Genomic DNA, 22,260 nt, shown 5'->3' on the forward strand with positions numbered 1-22,260 from the left:
GACCCGGGCCTTTGACCCTATCTTGAAGGAAGGAGGAGCCCCCAAGAAAGTGCAGACTGATGGCGGAAAATAATTTTTTAATAATACTTTTCAGAAACTCATGAAGAAGCACAATATAATACATTTTGCTACAGGCTCGGATTTGAAAGCTTCAGTTGTTGAACGCTGATAGAGGAATTCTAAATTCCTGTATGTTTTATTGCCAAAACCAATTCGCACTCATTTCTAATTCATTAATGAGTTGTAAGTTCATTAATTATGCATGAAGTAGATTGAGACCAGTCTTAAAAGCCAAAGGTAACAGCGTTTATTACAAGAGAGTACTAAACGCATACACACATTTCCACAGGTTATAAACTGAAAATGACGTCAGCGTTTTCCAAACGTTCCATTTACAAGTAGAGGGGCCCTCTAGCTCTCGAGCCATCGCGTTATCAGCACGAAGTCAAGGCCAGTCAGTATAAATCAACATTCTAGACAATCTGGAGATGGGCTGTTCCCACCACCTGGAGATTTGTACAACTGAATGAACTAAGGAACAGACCTTCATTGTTACTAAACTCCTGACTACATTATATACAATTGGAAATGGGAGCAAGAGAGAAAATTCACATGTACAGTACATTATAGCATTTGGACTAGTCAGTTCTGATTGGAATGTATACATAATTAGTCATTTCAACCATAATTTTCTCTATCAATCCTCCCTTTGATCAAATATTATACATTCAAATCTACAAAATAAAAATATTATAAATGTTTATCCGACTCTTCACCCATCATTAATCAAATCTAACCTTAACTCAAACTGTTTTTAAACCTACGCCAGAATCATAACTCCTCTTTCAGGATTTTTGTTACAATCTTTATTAAAACAACAGTTTAATCATTGAAACAAATTACAATCTAATTCCCCTTCATCTCAACACTATTCTCATCAAACACAAATTCCCCTCAAATGACAGATCCAGATTCGTCCACTTCCTCTGTAGACATGCCTTCAGTCCTCCACGGGTCAGAACCTGGAATCGGCCCATAACGCACCATCTGTAGTGTCATTGATCTCTCCAGAGTCCTGGAAACAAGGCCTCGCACACAGGGAATTAGACAACAGCCGCATAAAATTAAAACAGTCATGCAGGTGGATGCCGCCCATAACACAGTGATTATAACATTTTTCCATTTTCCAAACGTACTATCAAACCAATTAGTCAGGGGTATCCACCCCAGAGTTTTCTGCCAACTCGTGAGCCAGGGTGGTCAAACCAGCTAAGGCTTTGGTCACAGATCCGTCCGGAGCTGTGTTATTCGAGATGAAAGTACAACACATGTTCCCGAAGATCACACATACTCCTCCCTTTTCAGCCAATAACATATCCAATGCAATTCTATTCTGCCAAACCATCAGGCTGGTTGCTTCAGTCTGTTCTGCCAACCCTTTAATCGCATCTCTGGAATAATTGATAAAGCGCTGTTGATTATAATAAATATAATTAATCCAGTCTACATTCTTATTGAGAGTAGACCACCAGAAAATGCTTGACTCTAATCCTGCTAGTATCTGATTTCTTGCCTTGAACTCATCCGGCACACCTCGTGGAACCCCAATGTTATCAATATATACTTTGTCGTCAAAGGACCCAGATGGAGCATCTCTTCTCTCTCGTTTGGCTAACTTAATGTCTTGGTGTTGTATGAGTGTAAAAGGCATTCCTAAATGTACTAGGGCACATAGTCCAGTCCAATCAGTCGGCAATACTGGCCACAAACTCATTCCCCCGCACAACCATCAGATGTCCGCCCTGGCCCACTTCAACATATTGAAATCCCCAGAGTTCAACCAGCCTGTCAAATCAGACATGGTTTCGTCAGTGGTAATATTCTCTGTCCTATTGAAAGTACTAACTTCCCCCACGTATTTCCCATGTGTACTGTATCTGGCCAAATAGTAATATTCTCCTCTCGTCACGGTAAAGGGAGCAAGTCTTGATTTAAGGGGAACCTGGGGATATAAATAGTGCAAATCAATACAACTGTCATTATCTGGCATTCCTGCTTTCATGAACAGCTTTACCATACATGCCATTCCCTTAGGGCAGGGGTGTCAAAGTCAAATGGACGGAGGGCCAAATAAAAAATTTAGCTACAAGCCGAGGGCCGGACTGTTCGAATGTTCATTGAAATTTTTTTAAATGACGCATATAGTCTAGTGAACCTAATTGAACCTACTGAAAACCTAACAAATATATTCCAATATGATCAGATAAATAAAGCAATATTTTCTTATGGCTCTGTCAGTAATCTTTAATTTTCAACAGACACAAAAGACAAATTTCCTTTATATAAAAATCCCCATAACATGAACATTAAATGAAAGAAACCGGTATTCAAGGCACCATCAGTAGCCTATATTTTCTATTTTAGCAAAAGTGGGCTAAATTTACTTCAAAGAAAAAAACAATAATAGCAATTTTCTATCATCCACTCAACTGAAATATTTTTAAAATATAATTGGATTGAAATACAATAAAATAAAGTGCAAAAATCTATTAATCAAAAACAACACTTTGTTTAAGGAGAAGTAACATGCAGTGAAAACAAATATTAAACTTTAACTTTTAAACTTGAACTGAGTAAAAACTCTAAATATGTGATTGCACAGTAATGTTCACTTGTTTGAGGTTGAGGGTGATACTTGGTGGTGTCCCATCTTTTCCACAAGTTCATCAATGTTCGGGGTAAGGCTCTGAGCTGAGGAAATCCTCAGAATTGAGTGGAGGTGTTCAGCAGTAAGTCGACTTCTGTGTGATGTTTTGTTCAAGTTCATCAAAGAAAACAGTTGTTCACACAGGTATGTGCTGCCAAACATAGACAACGTTTGAGCAGCCTGGATGCGCAGCTGGGGCATTGTGTCGGGGAGGAAACGGGCGAACTCCGCAGCACCCACTGCCGCATATTTTGCCCTCAGTGCATCATTGCATTGGAGGTCAATCAACTCCATTTGGAGGTTTGGTGGTGAGCTTTCCACGTCAACAGCAAATGGGTTACCGAGCAGTTCCAACCTGCTTTTTTGTGCTTCAAAGTCAGCAAATCGGCGTCGAAAGTCAGCGGCAAGCATACCTATTTTATCAGCCAACTGTGCGCTCGGGAACGCACTGGTAGAGAGCTTCTCTTTCATGGTCTGGCAGCTGGGAAAGTGGCTCAAATTTTCTTTCCGCATCTGCGTCTCCCACAGAGTCAGTTTGGTTTTAAATGCCTTCACTGTACTGTACATATCAGAGATGACACGATCCCGACCCTGCAGCTGCAAGTTCATTGCATTCAGATGACTCGTAATGTCACACAGAAAAGCCATTTCACACAGAAACATTTCGTCTCGGAGTTGTGTTGTGTCTTTCCCTTTGCTGTCCAAGAACAGACAAATCTCCTCACGAAGCTCGAAACATCTTTGAAGCACCTTTCCCTGGCTTAGCCATCGCACCTCTGTGTGATAAGGCAAATCACCATGCTCCGTTTCTAACTCCGTCAGAAATGCCTTGAACTGGCGGTGATTCAAACCTTTGGCTCTGATAAAGTTAACTGTGCGCGTGATGATGCTCATTACATGCTCCATTTTCAAGGCTTTACCGCACAACGCTTCCTGGTGTATGATACAATGATAAGCTGTCAGCCTGTCGCATTTTCCTCTTGCATCTTTTCCCGTATCTTTGCCACCAGTCCGCTCCTGTGTCCACACATCGCAGGTGCTCCGTCGGTTGTCAAACCCACGAGTTTTTCCCAAGGCAGCTCCATCTCATTTACACATCTTGACACCTCTTCATACAAATCATGCCCCGTAGTTGTGCCATGCATAGGACGTAAAGCCAAAAACTCCTCTGTCACGCTTAGGCTGGAGTCCACTCCGCGGATGAAAATTGACAACTGGGCAATGTCAGAAATGTCGGTGCTCTCATCCACAGCCAAGGAATATGCAATGAAATCTTTTCCCTTTTTCACAAGCTGCTCTTTTAGATTGATGGACAACTGGTCTACTCTCTCGGCAATGGTGTTTCTGCTCAGACTCACATTTAAAAAGAGTTGCCTTTTTTCTGGGCAAACTTCATCACAAACTTTAATCATGCAGTTTTTGATGAAATCCCCCTCCGTAAATGGCCGGGCTGATTTAGCGATCTCTTCTGCCAAAATAAAACTGGCCTTGACAGCAGCCTGGCCTTGTGATTTGGCTTTTTTGAACAGAGCCTGTCGAGATTTGAGGCCTCGTTTTAATTCCTCTGCCTTTTGTAGCCTTTGTTCCATGTCCATATTCTTGTTTTTGTCCGCGTGTTTCGTTTCATAATGTCGTCTCAGATTATACTCTTTCAGTACCGCCACACTTTCTCCACACAGAAGACACACAGGTTTTCCAGCTACCTCCGTGAACAAATACTCCGACTCCCACCTTGTTTGAAACCCCCGGTTCTCAGTGTCCACCTTCCGTTTTGCCATTTTTGATGGGTATCTGAAAGTTAATTTTACTGTGATGCTGACAACTGCTGTGCCAATAAATATTGAAATGAAGCAGCCTACTGCTCGGTGCGTCACCGTTGCATTGTGGGAAATGTAGTATTGGTGCGTGTAAAAGATCTGCGGGCTGCCGGCTTGCTGCGGTCTGCGGGCCGGTTCTAATAACAAATCAAGATCATCCCAGGGGCCGTAAAAAACCTTCTCGCGGGCCGGATGTGGCCCGCGGGCCTTGACTCTGACATATGTGCCTTAGGGGAATTAATTCCGTTCAGTGGGAAAGGGATAGTTGTTAACTGGGGTTTTGCGTTTGCACAGGCATAACATTCTTCTTTAGCCACTGATCTGGCCGTATATTGAATCCATTCCAACCATAAGTTGGACTCCCCAAACCCAGTCTCCACCTCTATAACTTATTTAATGTCTTTGGTCTGAACTATTCATACTGGTCCTTTACCCTGGATGATTACACTAGGAATAGCCGTTGTGTTAGAGGGATTGGTTGAACTTCGGCCAATCATATTCTCCTTATCGACTCTAACTTCTGCCACCTGGAACGGTACCATAGTATCAGTTGAAAACTGGTCGAAGCCCACATACCATAACCCGAGGTCCTGAGTATTGACCGCCTTAATGTTAATTCGCACCTTTATACAATACTTCCTCTGCTCGGGAACACAGTCCAAAACGCCAACCCTTACTATACTCCACCTGGTCCCAAATTGAGTGTATGGGTTTACGTAGCCATCCCTTTCAGTGTGAGCTATGACCTGGCTCCACGACTTACACAGTGATTTACACAAATACTTCCCATAGAGTCCCATGGTTCTAGACTGCCAAGGAGTGAATGACCCCAATTGGTCTACACAAAATTATACTGAGAGATCCTTGCCCAATTCCACCCTCACTTCCTTACTGTTTTGTTTCAGTGACCTTTTGAGAATCTTTGGTAACATCCCATTTCCCTCATCTAGCACATGAGTCAAATTATCCTCTTTGGCACTCTCCGGGGGATCATGGTGAATCAGGAATATGGCCCCCACAATAAAACAGCTCAGGATGGTCAGCGCACACGTGAAGCCCCACCCTCTCTCCGAGAACATATCAACAGCCAGAGGCCAAGCCATCACTTCACTTCTATGAACGCTCACAGCTGGGGAAAGGTCGGGTATAGGGAATCTTCAGAAGGAGTTTGACCCCCGTTCCATATGGGTCACAGTTCCTCTCCTACTCCTGTGATTGTTCGACAGTGTTAGTGTGCCTTACCCTCTTACAATGTGTGATATGCACCCAGGTAGCTCTTTCGGCTAATCTCACAGCGAAGGCAGTCACCAGTAGTACTTGGAATGGTCCCTCCAACAGGCCTATGGGACTGGATTGCGTGACTTCACCTGTATTTCACCTGTAGTGCATAAAATCTAGGACATACAGGTTAACAAACAGTTTCTAATTTATTAGCTAAATGTTTTTTTTTATCAGTTAATTATCCCGTAGGTCACATCCTGTTCTAGAACACCATTTACCCATCCCCCCTTTGTTACCTGGCTCTGCCCAGGTAACAACCTTGTCTTATTTTTAAACAATGACTTAGGTAAGATTTAGTATATTATCCTTCTGTTCTGACATTATCATTTAGGAGCGCCCCTTTCGTTTTCCACATGTCCAATTCTCGCTATTGTCTCCATTCAGTAACTGTTATCTACACATTATGTTATCTTTGCTCGTCCTGGCTCCCCTTCTAAAACATCTCTGCTCTCCAACCTTCAAGGTCTCTGCAGTGCGGGGGAGGGCTCTTATATATATATATATATATGCCATTTAGCAGACGCTTTTATCCAAAGGCTCTTCTGTCTGCCTGTGGCTCTGTTTCTCACGTTCCCAAATTTGAACTTGTTGATGAATAAGTATATGAGAAGCGAGACCAAGTTGAGACTCTGGACAAGGCGGATATGGTATAGTAAAGGCCGTTTATTATAGCGTAATAATATATGGTAAAACGTGCTGCACGGCTCCTTTCGGCCAGTTCTTATGGAACCGTCAGAAAGAAGAGACCTAAAACATGATGGGCAGTCCATTTTATACATTGAAATGACATATGTAGATTCTGGTAGTCCTGGCCTCGGGTAGGTTGCTTGTAGGTGATTGACAGTCCCCTCCAGTCTGGTGTCCGTATCCCATTGGTTCTTGACAGAGTTCTTTGTCTTTGGAGCCCATCCCGAAGAAGGTCGAGTGTGTATGTGTGTAGGAATTTCAGTGTCTATGTTCAGTGTATATGTTATCTCAGTCAGCCCCCCGTACGGGGTAGTACCAGTGTTAGTATACACAGAAAGACAGGGGGGAGGGGAAGGTTTATGACACAGTGTGCAAGCAATTCTATCATGCTTTGGCCACAGGCAGGCAACAGTCAGTGAATGCATTATTACATGTGTTAATATGTTACTACAATAACGTGTTAATATGTTACTACAAACTACATGCCTCACTGTTTGGCTTTATCTAAACTCATGGATTTTCTTTTAGAAAAAACATGTCTATGATCGGCTTTTCTCTAAAGTCCTTACATTTCCTTAATCAATCTATCTTAATCCTAACAATAATCCTAACTCATCATAGATGTCCTATATTCCTGTTAAATGTAATACTATTTAAAAACTTATAATAATCAATCAAGGTCTACTAAATGCTAACCATAATAAAAATCCTTCCTACACTAACAAGCCCTCTCCTTGGGGACCCTCAGTATTCTATCTGACAATAACATGGATTTAATATGTGTTGCAAAGTGTGGAATAAAACTTTGGTCATGGAAAACAGAGTAAAGCAGAACAAAGCATTATTATAACCCATCTGGTCCTCTCAGCTACTCCTATCCTGTACCAGGTGGGCACCATGCCACCCTTCACGACAGGGAGAACAAACATACATGGGTCATCCTCAGTCAGTCTCATCCTCCCCTGAAAGCATGCTTCAGTATCAGCGTCTCCAACTGGAGCATCAAGCAAAGGCATCATGCCTGAAGCCTTCACCACATCTGTAACAGACTTCTTGAAACACGGTATGATGCAAGCCGCACAACACATCAATAACAAAAATACAAGAATTAGGGTCAGAAATCTAGTAACCACCATACCAGTGTACTTACCAAACCAGGCTCCCAACCAAGAGATCAGACTCCTCCACCCCCGCCATGGTCCTCATCTCAGTGCATCAAGCCCATTAAGGACCTTAGATATTCTACCATCTGGACTGGTGTTATTAGGAATATACGTGCAACATTGTTCACCGAACATCTTGCAGACGCCCCCCTGACTGGCAAGAAGCATATCCAAAGCAAGTCTAGTCTGTATAAGACAGCCACAAATTGTCCCTACCATCAAAACCAGTCTCAGTGCCTAATTGATCAATAGTTGAATAGTCTAACATTAATTACCTGAATGGGATTTATAACACAGTGGTGGCAGGTTCGGTCCAGGGGTGGTAGAGGAGTGTGTCTGGCCCTGGTTCGTCTGGGACCTCTGGTTTTGGCAGTACCTTAACAGAAAACACACCCATCGTGTCTGTCCCGGTCCTTTGTAGTCCGGGGGTGTAAGTGCCTGCATCAGAGAGCTTAATAGTTTTGATGGTTAGTAGGATTTCATCACCTTTACAAAGTTCAACAGTGCTCCCAGGTTTCCCCCATATCATGGAAAACCTATCCACCTTTATGGGATCCCCTATGCTATAAGGATATCCTCTTCTCCAACCCCAGAACTGTCCCAAGTTGGTTATCATGTAATCCCCATACGGACACCCTCCCCCATTACACAGGTAATGTCCCCCGTCTTTTGACACTCCTGTACACGGTTGTTAAAACCAAACAAAAATATCTCAATTTCTTCCTTGCACTGTTGGCTCAAAATATGTTATCTTCCCTATTTATTCTCAATGATGAATATGACTTTCTCTCTGTTACAATACCAAATCACTAATAGCCCATTCAACAACTTCACAGCTAATGTTATAAGACAGAATCCTGAACCACTTTCTCATTTGCGGTTCAAACAGTAATTCTAACCCCTCAACCAAAACTGCTTAATTTCTAATGAATTTACCTTAAAACTAGTAACTCAATATGACCCCATTCATTATACAAATGACTCTCCCCTGAGGCTGATCAGACCTCAGAAGCCAGTCATGATAAGGTCAAAAGGTCATACCATATTAGACATAAAGAACCCTTTATCCTTACAAAAGAAATAGTCACCTGTGTAATTAAAACCCATAAAATAACATCTCATAAGGTTCCATATGTGAGCGTGCCTCTTTAAAATACCCTTGCACTAAAACAAATAGTTCTAACAGTTGTTTTATGTGTATAATTTGCAGACCTTTTTCAATTTGGTCGTTTAAAGCTGCTCTCTCCCCCACTCTCCCCAAAATTCTAAAAGTGAGACACCACACACCTAACTATCATTCACTAATGCTACCTCGAGTCAGAAACTCAATAAGTGAACTATAACTAAAACCTAATGATAATTCCCCTTTGACTCAAATCATTAATCATAAGTTTTAAACATTGTCTACGGATATGTTTACTTAAATGAACATGCTACCTTTAGATACAATTAACCCGATAACATTATTATCCAATGTATTACTTTTTCTCTCTGCCGCAAATGTCGTACATTTCACAGTGTAAGGAATCCGTAATTTAATCCCCGATATTTAATAAATATGCATTCGCATTCTCTCATGGCTCCTTTAATTTACTTATTTTGGGTAACTCTCATCCGTCCCGGAACAAAGAGTTCTACCTAAACCCGCCAGAACACACTATTCAACTAAGTTAAATCAAACCCTAAAATTGACCATAAACAGTAAACAAATAACCAAAACACTTTTATATCAACTTCTGAAAAGTTACTCGAAACCTCGATACACACACTAACAGCCATACGATTTGCTCCGTTATCCCCAGTAACAAAAGTGCCTCAAGCGCTCAACCTACCAATTCGTAGCGACTTCAAATGAATTGTAAATAATTCTTGTTCGATTAACCAAACCTTATTTATCACATCTGTTCAAATCCTGAATTATAATTTACCACCCCAACCAACATCTCTAAATTTGCCAATTTTATAAAAGCTTTTCAATGGGCATAAATCATAATTGTCTCTTTGTTATCATTTAGAATCCATTTTGCTCTAAGTACCTGTGTCGTCTTTGACTTAGTATTTTAATTACAACTCTATTCCCAATACGTTATTCACTTGTCTAATTACAAACTCAGACTAGCATTAGTGAGTGTACGCCTTAAAAATGCCTTGTCTCTGGGAACAGGGAAATCCCCTTAACCCAAACTTTTACTCCTACAACGACACCCAATAATTCTGATGATCCCTTCACATCGTTCGTTTTAAATCTCTTGATGTATCATGTAACTTATTTTTCTATCTTCGAATTGTCGTCCCACAATATTTTTTCCACTGTCATACACTCAAACCACTGTGATTACCGTGCACTGTCCCTTTAAGATAAGACATTTTATTTGTTCCCCGCAATGAGAACGGAAAACAGATCATTTTTAGAATACGTTACTTTTTGTTCAAATTCACTGGCGTTACCTTAACCAAAAATCAATACTCGGAAAAACAATCACAACTTTTTACGATTAAACTATTCTTACCTAATTTATAGTCCAAAGCGTTGCACTATATAGCCCCATTGAGTGTCTAGCAATTCCGTTGCTGGCTATAGCCACAAATCTGCCTGCCTTTGTAAAATATATATTCCCTATTCAGATTGAGTTCAGTTTTAAATTCTAATCATCAGAGTAAACCCAACCAAACTTCTCAACTTACTATACCCTAACATTTAAACGTACCATGTTTTTGTGTTAAATTTCTCATATGTCAATCGATTCATAAATAGCCATAACGTCCGGGTAGTAAATTGTATCGTATCTCTCCGTTATCCCCTCCATTTAACTTTAGGTAACTCTCTCTTCTATGATACATCTATTTAAGTACGACTCCCATCTCAATACATTATTCCACCAGATCATTTTGGGCGAAATAGCGTTTTACATCGAAATTGTCTCGCCGTTATTTTTAATGACTTCTTTTTTCAATTCTATCTAGAACACATAATATCCGTTCAGTTATATCTTTTGCAAACACTGGCGACCGTATTTTTCAGGCAAAATATGCAAATAGGTCAATTACGATCTAAAATCACTTTTAGTTAAACGCCTCGGCCGGGAACCGAACCGTGGATTACCGTTGGTGAGACTGTTGCGCTCGCCACTATACTACCAGCGCTATGAATTTGACTGAGACTCTCCGCAAATATACCCATTTTGTTACTCCGACATCTAGACAACAGAAAATAGCCCCAATTTAATGGCCAAAGTTTTCCCTCCGTTAGAATTCTCGTTTTCTGCGCGTCTCTTTCTCTTTTTTGCTTCCGAAAGCCAAACTCCGGCTGTGTATAACCCGTTTATTCTTATCTATTCCTTTCTATATAATTTTAAATTCTATGTGCGTGCAGTTCTATAAATTTGTAATTTACCGTTACTTAGTTACTTCTAGTTATTCTTCTGTCTTAATCTCTCATGATTAAGTTTAGCTCTTTTATGGAAATCTTACCAATAGTTTGACTTTTGAATCAGATTTTTAGGTCTAACCTAACAACTATAAGCCCAGGGTTTGTAAGGCCCTAGTTAAAATCTTATTTTCCGGTTGTGTCAGTAAAGAACTCTAATAATCGTTATCTCACGCCACTAATTGTTAGACTCCCTCTCGCATGGAACTATCATGTCTATAGATATGGCTTTTATTTCATTTCTTTAGATTTAAGTTTCCCTCTCCTCCTCATTTGGATATTTTCCGTAGTATTAGTTGAATCGGGACGGTGATCAATACTGCCACTATTTAAATGACCAATCCAGTTATCTTGCGCATTCTTGCCATATCTCTACGCCCAGTATTTGTACAAGATCACCGTCCTATCTCCCAGTACCTATTTAATATCCCTTCTTAATCTCGGGCGAATGTACCTTTCATGATTAAGTTTAGTTTATTTACGGTAGTGCACATTACCACAGGTTATTTTCGAACCTGCTTCCGTGTATATCGGTTCTACAAAACCCATTGTATGATGATCATATATCCCTGTGGGGATAGCAAAGTTCTCACTATTGATGAATTCTCAGAACATCAATTAAAGAACTCAAATCCTCCCAAAATCAAGAATAAAGTCTACTTTACCTGGCTGCCGGCTGGGAAAAGCACTGTTTGTTTGAATCTAGTCACTCTCTCTGTCCTCTGTGATAATATGCAGGCCTCTAAATTCCTGTATGTTTTATTGCCAAAACCAATTCGCACTCATTTCTAATTCATTAATGAGTTGTAAGTTCATTAATTATGCATGAAGTAGATTGAGACCAGTCTTAAAAGCCAAAGGTAACAGCGTTTATTACAAGAGAGTACTAAAGAGAGTACTAAAAAACTAAAAAAACAAATCTAGTTTTAAGATACAATTTAATAAACAAAGTCTCCACCCAAACTAATGGTGAAAACTGATCATCACACCATCTCTATCTGATACATGTTATGCCATCTCATTCTCACAGAAAACTGCAGAGGGAAGCAGTACCACCCAGTCAACCAGCCTCACAGAGGATATTCAACCCTAAAGGCAAATCTAAGGTGCTCTAAATATCTTTACAGTAGAAGCTATCAAAACACACCAAAACTGACCAGGTGCATACTGATCAGTAAAGTAAAGAGAGGCTAACATTCTATAACGCTCCCTTTCCTCTGCACAGTTCTCTTAAAGTGAGAAACAATAGGACTAAAATACAGTGTGTTACAACTTCTTGATAATTAAGTGATGGAATTATTTTAATCTACACTAGTCAGAGAACTGATGAGGATTCTCACATTTATGTATGTTGTTGTCTTTTTAAGTGGCCATGTTGAGAGAAACTCTTCCAACAGAGCAGGAGTAAAGCTTCTCTCCTGTGTGTATACATACGTTGGTGTGTTAAGTTGCTCTGCTGAGAGAAAATATTCTCGCAGTCAGAACAGGAGTAGGGCTTCTCTCCAGTGTTGAATTATGAACTGTCAGAGCAGAGATACAGATTCTCTCCTGTGTGTATTTTTAGCTTTAATAGAATTGGGAAAATCTCCTCAATGTAGGCAGTGGTGAGACCTCCTAGCTCTGATCTTCCTGCTGTTGCTCTCTGGATGTAGATAATGTCTCAATATGGTCTCCTGTGTGAACAACATCAGAAGAACAAGTCAGTTGGTGTGAAACACCAAAAGCTTGTTATTTTCAGGCTTTGGCTTCCTCTCTGCCTTTTCCCTGAAAAAAAGATGCTTCCGGTGTTCGTTGACTCCGCTGAGGGTGCAGGTACCGAGACTAAAACCCCAAAGAGCAATGCAGAAGCACAGTGGCTAGTAAATACTCCCTAGAAGGAAGGAACCTAGGAATAAAGCTAGACAGCAACCAGGCCCCGAGCAGTGACCGGGCTCTGGCTGGGTCACTAAAGGACATTACGAGACTTGCCCAGAAGCCCCTCCTGCGTTGAATTGACTGTGTGTTTAGGGCTGTTGTCCTGTTGGATGGTGAACCTTCACCCCAGTCTGAAGTCCTGCGCACACTCTGGAGCAGGTTTTCATCAAGCATCTCTCTGACATCTACTGTCAACTGTGGGACCTTATATAGACAGGTGTGTGCCGTTACAAATCATGTCCAATCAATTGAATTTACCACAGGTGGACTCTAATCAAGTTGTAGAAACATCAAGGATAATCAATGGAAACAGGATGCACCAGAGCTCAATTTCAAGTCTGATAGCGAAAGGTCTGAATACTTTTGTAAATAAGTATTTCTGTTTAAATTTGTGTTTTTTTGCAAACATTTCTAAAAATGTGTTTTCTTTGGTATTATGGGGTATTGTGTGTAGATTGCTGAGGAAAACGTTTTATTTAATACATTTTGGAATAAGGATATAAAATAGCAAAATGTGGAAAAAGTCAAAGGGGTCTAAATACTTTCCAAAGCACTGTAGCTAATTTAGAAAAACGGGATTGTCTTCTTGTCCTCCTTTTTAATGTTACAAATAACAATGAATATCAACAACTCTGTCTCTGTTATATGTTTCGTTCTAGTAGTCATTTTCCCATCCTGGAGTCTGAGACCTTGTGGAAATTTGTCGTAGAGAAGAATAATGTATGACAATTTAGACACTACGTTACCCTATAGTAGTTATCATCATCCATGGTTTAAGCCTATAACTAGCTAGTTATTGTGTTATCCAGCTAGCTATAAAAGTGCATGCTAACACGAAAGATATGTATAACTAACCAAGATTGACCACACCCTGTTTCCAATGGGGAACTTTTATTATGAAGGCAAGCCGTAAATTCCACTAATGTGGATAATCGTTATTGTGGCTAGCTTCACACAAAGGTGAGCCCAGCTAGCTAGCAGTAGCGACCATATCATAGCTATTTGTCAGCTTCAGGTTAGGAAACTTAGCAGTAGCTAGTCAACTACAGTAGCTAGTCAAGGTTAGAAAGCTACATAGCCAATCCAAACAAAACTCAACATACTACATGGAAAGTATATTCTGTACATTGTGATATGGTAACTAGTTAGCAGGCCTAACAATAACGCCAGCTAACGTTAGCTAGCTACGGTTATGGCACTGCAGTTAGCCAGCTAGCCAAAATGCTAACTAACTTCCTCGTTCAGCAGAATTCATGTATCCCCAAAATAAAACTAAACAAAATCAACGGAAAACGTACCTTTCTCTCTCCTGTCTTGACGTTTTTGTCTCGTCTTATAACACGTTTGTTTCTTTTGCGACAATCTAGACATTTATAGAATAAATCATGTTTCTGTGATTTAAATAGATCTGTAACAAACGGTGAATTAGTTATTGTTTTATACCGTTTTACATACATCTATCAAATGTCATTTATTTCTATCAAGTCAACTGGAAATTCTACTCAAAACAAAGGATGTAAAAGTATGCTAGACATTTATAGAGTAAACTATATCTATTTTCATGTGACAATCAATGAATTAGTAATTGATTTTTGCCATTTTAAAAGGCTTTTGGCGAATTAATGAATATAAAACGAACTTTACATCGGTCTGCCTACTCATGTGATTAAAAAAAATTAATCTTTACTTAACAAGGCAAGTCATTTACGAACACATGTTAAATTACAATGACGGCCTACCAGGGAACAGAACAGGGGGTTAACTGTATTGTTCAGAGAGAGAGATTTTTACCTTGTCATGTCGGCGATTCGACACAGCAATATTTCGGTTACTTGCCCCGCTCTTACGCTAATAACTAGGCTACCTGTGATGCTGGGATAGGTATTGTGAACAAGCCATTGCAGTTATGACATTGATAAAATAATGGCCAAGTTTCAAGTGTGTGCCGACGGAATATTTTTGGTATTTATTAGGATCCCCATTAAACGCTGCAAAAGTATCAGAATTGTTCACTTCTCTCATTGACTTCTCAAACACAGGTTTGGTCCGCTTCACAAGCGTTCTCTGAAGTCTCGCGTTGTTTGCGTCTCTGGGTTGAGAAACTGGTAGTGGGGGAACAGGAAGTTCCGCGCAGGCGCGCATCATTCTTCGCAATCAAGGAAACGCCAGAATTGTGCAGTCGAGACGACAACTTCTGTGTCCGTTTTAAATGTATGTCTACTGGTATGTAATAGCACGTTATAATGTCGAAAGAACATGTCATAACATGCCATGCAACAAATACGTCAATGTATTATCACGTTTGATAAAGGTTTTATGTGCTATGTTTTGTGTCAAAACGCGTGAGTGAACGTGATAAATTGTCACATAGAGACTTTAGGTTAGTCTGAGGGGATGTATATAATTTCGTCAAGGTAATATTTATTTATGATCAATTTATTTGAGATTTCTGGGTTCGTTTAACATGTCGTTTTTGGTTTTGTGTAAAATTCACGAGATGGTAAAATAGCGGTTTCCACTCGGTCTGCATCAACACACTTCAGTGCAGGCAGTGAGGGTGCAGCAGAGAGACAATTTTACGGTTTCACCACTGTTTTGGAGCTAAATGTAATGATTATCAATTTTGTTTTACATGTGTACTAATATTCAGACATATCAAGTTATCTTTATCTATAAATGTTACTATGGTGTGAACGGAAATACTATTGCTTTTTGATTGGAATAATACAGTGACAAGGTTATTCAGGAAAATAGTACATCGTGCTGCCTACAACATACTGCACCCTTGCACTACATTTGTTTTGGTCATTTATGTGAATTCAGGAGTGAGGACAAACCCAGCCTGCCTCTCTCCTTCCACACCGAGTCCAAACCTACAGTCACTGTGTCCTGATTGTGACAGTGGAGCCCAGTTTGCACTGCAGGATCCAGAGATGGCATCAGTGAAGCTGGAAGACTGCAGTCAAACACTGGAGCTGAATGTCAATATTAAAGATGAAGAAGAGGAGGAGGAGGAGATTGGGAAATCTGTTAATCATGGTAAGAGAAGGTTCTATCTAAGTTTGTTTCATTCCAACTTTCCACTGTGTATGAAAAGTTGCAGTAGAACTGTTTCATGATGAACTGTTTCAATGAGAAGGTAGATGTTATTTCATGTTACTGAGACTTGCATGGTTTGACACCAGTATTGCCAGCATTTGTTTTATTCACTGGGCTATCTGGAGTGATCAGAGAGGAGACTAAAGAAGTGAAGTAGACAAACTGCCAGTGTTTTAAAGTTCTATTAAATTAGTCTGTAGTTTCTAACTCTTGTGATACTGAGTGGAGGATATGAGATGAGATTTATGAGATACTTTTAGATTAGTTTTATTCCCCTTTGTATTTGCTGATATGAATACATACACAGCCTACTGATATGAATACATACTACCAGCCTACTGATATGAATAAATACAGTAACTGCCTACTGATATGAATACATACAGTACCAGCCTACTGATATGAATACATACAGTACCAGCCTACTGATATGAATACATACAGTACCAGCCTACTGATGTGAATACATACAGTACCAGCCTACTGATATGAATACATACTACCAGCCTACTGATGTGAATACATACACTACCAGCCTACTGATGTGAATACATACACTACCAGCCTACTGATGTGAATACATACACTACCAGCCTACTGATATGAATACATACAGTACCTGCCTACTGATATGAATACATACAGTACCAGACTATACACTACATTCAGAAAGTATTCAGACACCTTGACTTTTTCCACATTTTGTTACGTTACAGCCTTATTTTAAAATGGGTTAAATAAGAAACGTTCCTCATCAATCTACACACAATACCCCATAATGACAAAGCAAACACAGGTTTTTAGAAATGTTTTTACATTTATAAAAAATTAAAAACAGATACCTTATTTACATAAGTATTCAGACCCTTGGCTATGAGACTCGACATTGAGCTCGGGTGCGTCTTGTTTCCATTGATCATCCTTGAGATGTTTCTACAACTTGATTGTTGTCAACCTATGGTAAATTCAATTGATTGGACATGATTTGGAAAGGCACACACCTGGCTATATAAGTTCCCACATTTGACAGTGCATGTCAGAGCAAAAACCAAGTCATGAGGTCGAAGGAATTGTCCGTAGAACTCCATGAAAGGAAATATTCACGGGGAGGTAAAATGGCGGCCCCCACTCGGTCTGTGTCAACAGACTTCAGTGCAGGCAGTGTGGATGCAGCAGTGAGACAATTTTACGGTTGCACTACTGTTTTGAAGCTAAAGGTATTGATTATCGGTTTACTACATGTGAAATAATATTGACACATTCAGTTTGTCTTTATCTATAAACGTTACTATGGTGTGAACAGGAAATACAATTGTTTTTGAAGTAAACCATGAATACAACGTTATCAATGAAAATATCACATATTGATGCCTAAAACAAACTGTAACCTTGTACTAAATGGTTTTTGAGTCTTTTATGCATTTATCTACTACAGATTAAGTTTTAGCTCAAAAGTATTGTGGAGCTCCTGCACCTAAATATAAACCGTACCAGCACCCAAAATGTTTATCGACAACTATTTCAGTCCAAGTCAAGCAATGAATTAGATAATTGAACAAAATATATATATTTAATAAAGAATAAAGACCTTGCCAAAACTGTCAAGAAAATAACTTGTGTCTGTTTCTCTTATACTATTTGCAGACTCAGGTATGAGGTCGGTAACATCAACAGTGAGGACAAACCCAGCCTGCCACTCTCCTTCCACACTGAGAAGAAACCTACAGTCACTGGGTCCTGATTGTGACAGTGGAGCCCAGTTTACACTGGAGGATCCAGAGATGGCATCAGTGAAGCTGGAAGACTGCAGTCAAACACTGGAGCTGAATGTCAACATTAAAGATGAAGAAGAGGAGGAGAAGATTGGGAAATCTGTTTCTCATGGTAAGAGCAGGTTCTATCTAATTTGGTTGTTTATTCCAACTTCTCCACTGTGTATGAAAAGTTGCTGTTGAACTGTTTCATGATGCACTGTTTCATTGAGAAGGTAGATGTTATTTCATGCTACTGAGACCTGCATGGTTTGACACCAGTATTGCCCCAGCATTTGTTTTATTCACTGGGCTGTCTGGAGTGATCAGATAGTAGACTGAAGAAGTGAAGTAGACAAACTGCCAGTGTTTTAAAGTACCATGAAATTAGTATTTTTTTATTAATTTGTAAGTCGCTCTGGATAAGAGCGTCTGCTAAATGACTTAAATGTAAATGTAAATGTAAATTTAACTTATTTAACTAGGCAAGTCAATTAAGAACAAATTATTTACATTGACGGCCTACCTCCCGGGCCAAACCTGGACGACGCTGGGTCAATTGATCGCCACCCTATGGGACTCTTAATCACGGTCGGATGTGATACAGCCTGGTTACTAACCCATGTGATGATGAGGGGAGGAGAATTTTCACGACTTTGACCCACTTTTAGAATAGTTTTATTCCCTTTTGTATTGTGCAGCCTTCTGATATGAATAAATATGTCACCTGGTACAGCAGAAGAGGACTGGCCACCCCTTTGAGCCTGATTCCTCTCTACCTTTCTTCCTTGGTTCCTGCTTGCTGGGGAGTTTTGTGGCCACTTTCCTTCTACATCTGCATTGCTTGCTCTTTGGGGATTGAGGCTGGTTTACTGTAAAGCACTTTGTGACAACTTCTGATGTAATAAGGGCTACATAAAATACATTTGATTGACATGTATATCACACCAACTGACTGGTTCTTCTGATGTTGTTCACACAGGAGACCATGTTGAGACATTCTCTACATCCAGAGAGCAACAGCAGGAAGATCACAGAGTGAAGATGTCTCACCACTGCCCACATTGTGAGAAGAGTTTCCTATTTCTATCAAAGCTAAAAATACACCTAAAAATACACACTGGAGAGAAGCCTTTCTCCTGTTCTGACTGTGTAAAATGCTTCACAACATCAACTGAGCTAAAGGTTCATCAAAGAACACACACAGGAGAAAAGCCTTACTCCTGCTCTGACTGTGGAAATAGTTTCTCTCAACGGAGCCACTTAAAAACACACAAACAAAAACATACAGGAGAGAAGCCTTACTCATGCTCTGACTGTGGAAAGAGTTTCTCTCGACTGGGCCGCTTAAAAACACACAAACAAAAACATACAGGAGAGAAGCCTTACGCCTGTTCTGACTGTGTAAAATGCTTCACAACATCAACTGATCTAAAGGTTCATCAAAGAACACACACAGGAGAAAAGCCTTACTCCTGCTCTGACTGTGGAAATACTCCTGCTCTGACTGGGTAAAATGCTTCCCAACATCAACTAGGTTACAATTTCATCAGAGAACACACACAGGAGAGAAGCCTTTCATCTGCTCTGACTGTGCGGCAAGTTTCTCTTTACTGTGCAACTTAAACGTTTATGACTCCTGCTCTGACGTTTCTCTCTATGCAACTTAAAACGACATGAACTTAGGAGAGAAGCCTTATCACTGCACTGACTGTGAGAAGAGATTCTACAGATTGGGCCATTTAAAAATACACCAATGTGTACATAAAGGAGAGAAGCCTCATCAGTTCTCTCAATCCAGCTGATATTGGACTTCATTCTCATGTCATTAAATAATTGGCAAGGATGAATTGGATCAAATGAAGAAAGCGTAGAACACTCTTTTGTAATCCTATAGTTTCTCACTGTGAGAGAACTGTGCAGAAGAAAGGGAGAGTAATATAATGTTAGCCTCTCTTTACTTTACTGATCAGTGTGCACCTTGTCAGTTTTGGTGAGTTTTGTTAGTTTCTACTGTAAAGATATTGAGATTAATTTACGGTTGAATATCCTCTGTGAGACGTCTCACACTGGATTCTGATGGTTGACTGGGTGGTACTGCTTCCCTCTGCAGGTTTCTGTGGGAATGAGCTAGTAGACACAACATACTCTGAGTGTACCAAACATTAACGACACCTGCTCTTTTCATGACATAAACTGACCAGGGGAATGATGATCGCTATGATCGTTAATAAGGTAGTTTTTGTGGATTTATTATGGATCCCCATTTAGCTTTCAGCAAAAAACAAGAAACTGCAGTTGTAGTGGGCTAAGAAATGAAAACACTGGACACTGGAAAGTTGGAAACCTATTGCCTGGTCTGATGAATCCCTGTTCCTGCTGTTTCATGCTGATGGGAGGACTGGGGGAGGAAACCACGAGGACATACATCCAGTGGTGGAAAAAGTACCTAACTGTCAGACTGAGTGAAAGTAATGAAACCTTAATAGAAAATTACTCAAGTGAAAGTCACCCAATAAAATACTACTTGAGTAAGAGTATTTGGTTGTAAATATACTTAAGTATCAAAAGGAAAAGTATTAATCATTTCAAATTCCTGAAATTAAGCAACCCAGATGGCACATTTGTATCGTTTTTTATATTATGGATAGTCAGGGGCTGACTCCAACACTCAGACATCATTTACTAACAAAGCATTTGTGTTTAGTGAGTCTTCCAGATCAGAGGTAGTGGGGAGGACCAGGGATGTTATCTTGATAAGTGTGTGAACTGGACCATTTTCTGTCCTGCTAATCATAAAACATGTAACAAGTACTTTTGGGTGTCAGGGAAAATGTGTGGAGTAAAAAGTACATTTTCTTTAAGAATGTAGTGAAGTAAAAGTTGCCAACAATATAAATAGTAAAGTACAGGTGCCACCAAAAACTACTAAAGTAGTTATTTAAATCATTTTTACTTAAGTACTTTACACCACTGCATGCATCCATGCCGTGTGTCAGCATTGCAGGCTGGTGGTGTGATGGTTGGGGTGTGTTTTCAGGCCACACATTGGGCCTCTTGATAAAAGATGAGCAATGTTTGAATGCCACAGGATCTCTAAATAATTACTGCCAATCAGGTGCCTCCCTTCATGGCAGCAGTATCCATCTGCAAATAGATTTTTTCAGCAGGATTATGCCACAAGGCTTGTCCAGGAATGGTTCCAAGAACATGACAGTGAATTCAGTTTACTGCAGTGGCCTGACGAGTCACCAGATCTCAATCCAATTGTTCATCTGTGGGAGGAGATGGAACAAGATATTCGAAGTAGAGATCCACTCCCAGCCAACTTGACACATCTTTGGGAAGCATTGGAGTCAACATGGGCCAGAATCCCTGTGGAAAGCTCTCACCACCTTGGACATTCTATGCCCCGATGAATTGAGGTGGGGTGCAACTCCTAATGTTTAGTGTATATCAGAGAAGTTGGTGTGATGATCCGTTTTCAGCATTAGTTTGGGTGGATCATTTAATATTACTAAACAACTTTTGTTTAATGAGGAACAGGCTATGAATCATCTAATTGTGTTTATTAAATTGTATTTTAATAGTAGATTCATTATTTTAGTCATTGATGATGAATGTATTTGAATAACTGTATTGAAGTTAATTGATCTGGCGGCAGGTAGCCTAGTGGTTAAGAGTGTTGGGCCGGTTGCTGGTTTGAATCTTAAGCCGACTCGGTGAAAAATCGGTCATTGTGCCTTTGAGCAAGGCAATGAACTCTTATTTGTCCTATAAGTTGCTCTGGATCTGCTGCATCTGCTAAATGACAAAAATGTAATGAAAAATGTTTGTACATGAATTTATGCTGGGCAAGTGCTTTTTTTCTCTTGTGTAATTAAATAAAATAAACTGTTTAAAGTGAAATACTGTATATACAATACACAACATTACCACTTTGTTTACCCTGGTCAGAGGGACAGGACCATAGTAAACTAGACTATGTAGCTGCTGTTGTTAGTAGCCTACAGTTTCCATGTAATACAGCATGTCACATCACTAATGATTAGGTGTATAGGCTGCTACATTTCTGCAAGAGTTTTTGCTGGTGTCTATCGGGAGTGATGTGTTATCATGCTGACTAAAGAAGCTACTAGAGGGGAAGTGGAGAGTGCGTCTTGAGCTTTGTGTGTTGTGCCCGACCTGCCCGACATGGTCAAGAGAGGCAGAGGACATGCAGCAGCACTCCGAAGTGAAGACCTGTACAAAATTGTATGATTGTAGTACAATGAAAAAAATATAGCATGGTATTTTTGTGGAATGGTAGTGACCAAAAAACTATATATTTTCCATTGTACTAGACCTAGGAGCATAGAAGATAATAATAGCCTGGAAGTAAAGCTGCACTGGGAGACACATCTAATGGAATACA

General features: G+C 40.0%; 1 long non-coding RNA gene across 1 annotated transcript; it reads right to left on the reverse strand.

Moving 5' to 3' along the window:
- Positions 1–11,937: 11,937 nt before the first annotated feature.
- LOC124021013 lies at positions 11,938–15,174 on the reverse strand. The gene is made up of 2 exons (XR_006836179.1): positions 14,788–15,174; positions 11,938–13,200 (listed from the first exon to the last, which is right to left on the reverse strand). It is a non-coding gene; the product is annotated as an uncharacterized LOC124021013 (long non-coding RNA).
- Between the last annotated feature and the right edge of the window lie 7,086 nt (positions 15,175–22,260).

The sequence above is a fragment of the Oncorhynchus gorbuscha genome, unplaced genomic scaffold (genome assembly GCF_021184085.1).
Source record: "Oncorhynchus gorbuscha isolate QuinsamMale2020 ecotype Even-year unplaced genomic scaffold, OgorEven_v1.0 Un_scaffold_1021, whole genome shotgun sequence".
Lineage (NCBI taxonomy): Eukaryota > Metazoa > Chordata > Actinopteri > Salmoniformes > Salmonidae > Oncorhynchus > Oncorhynchus gorbuscha.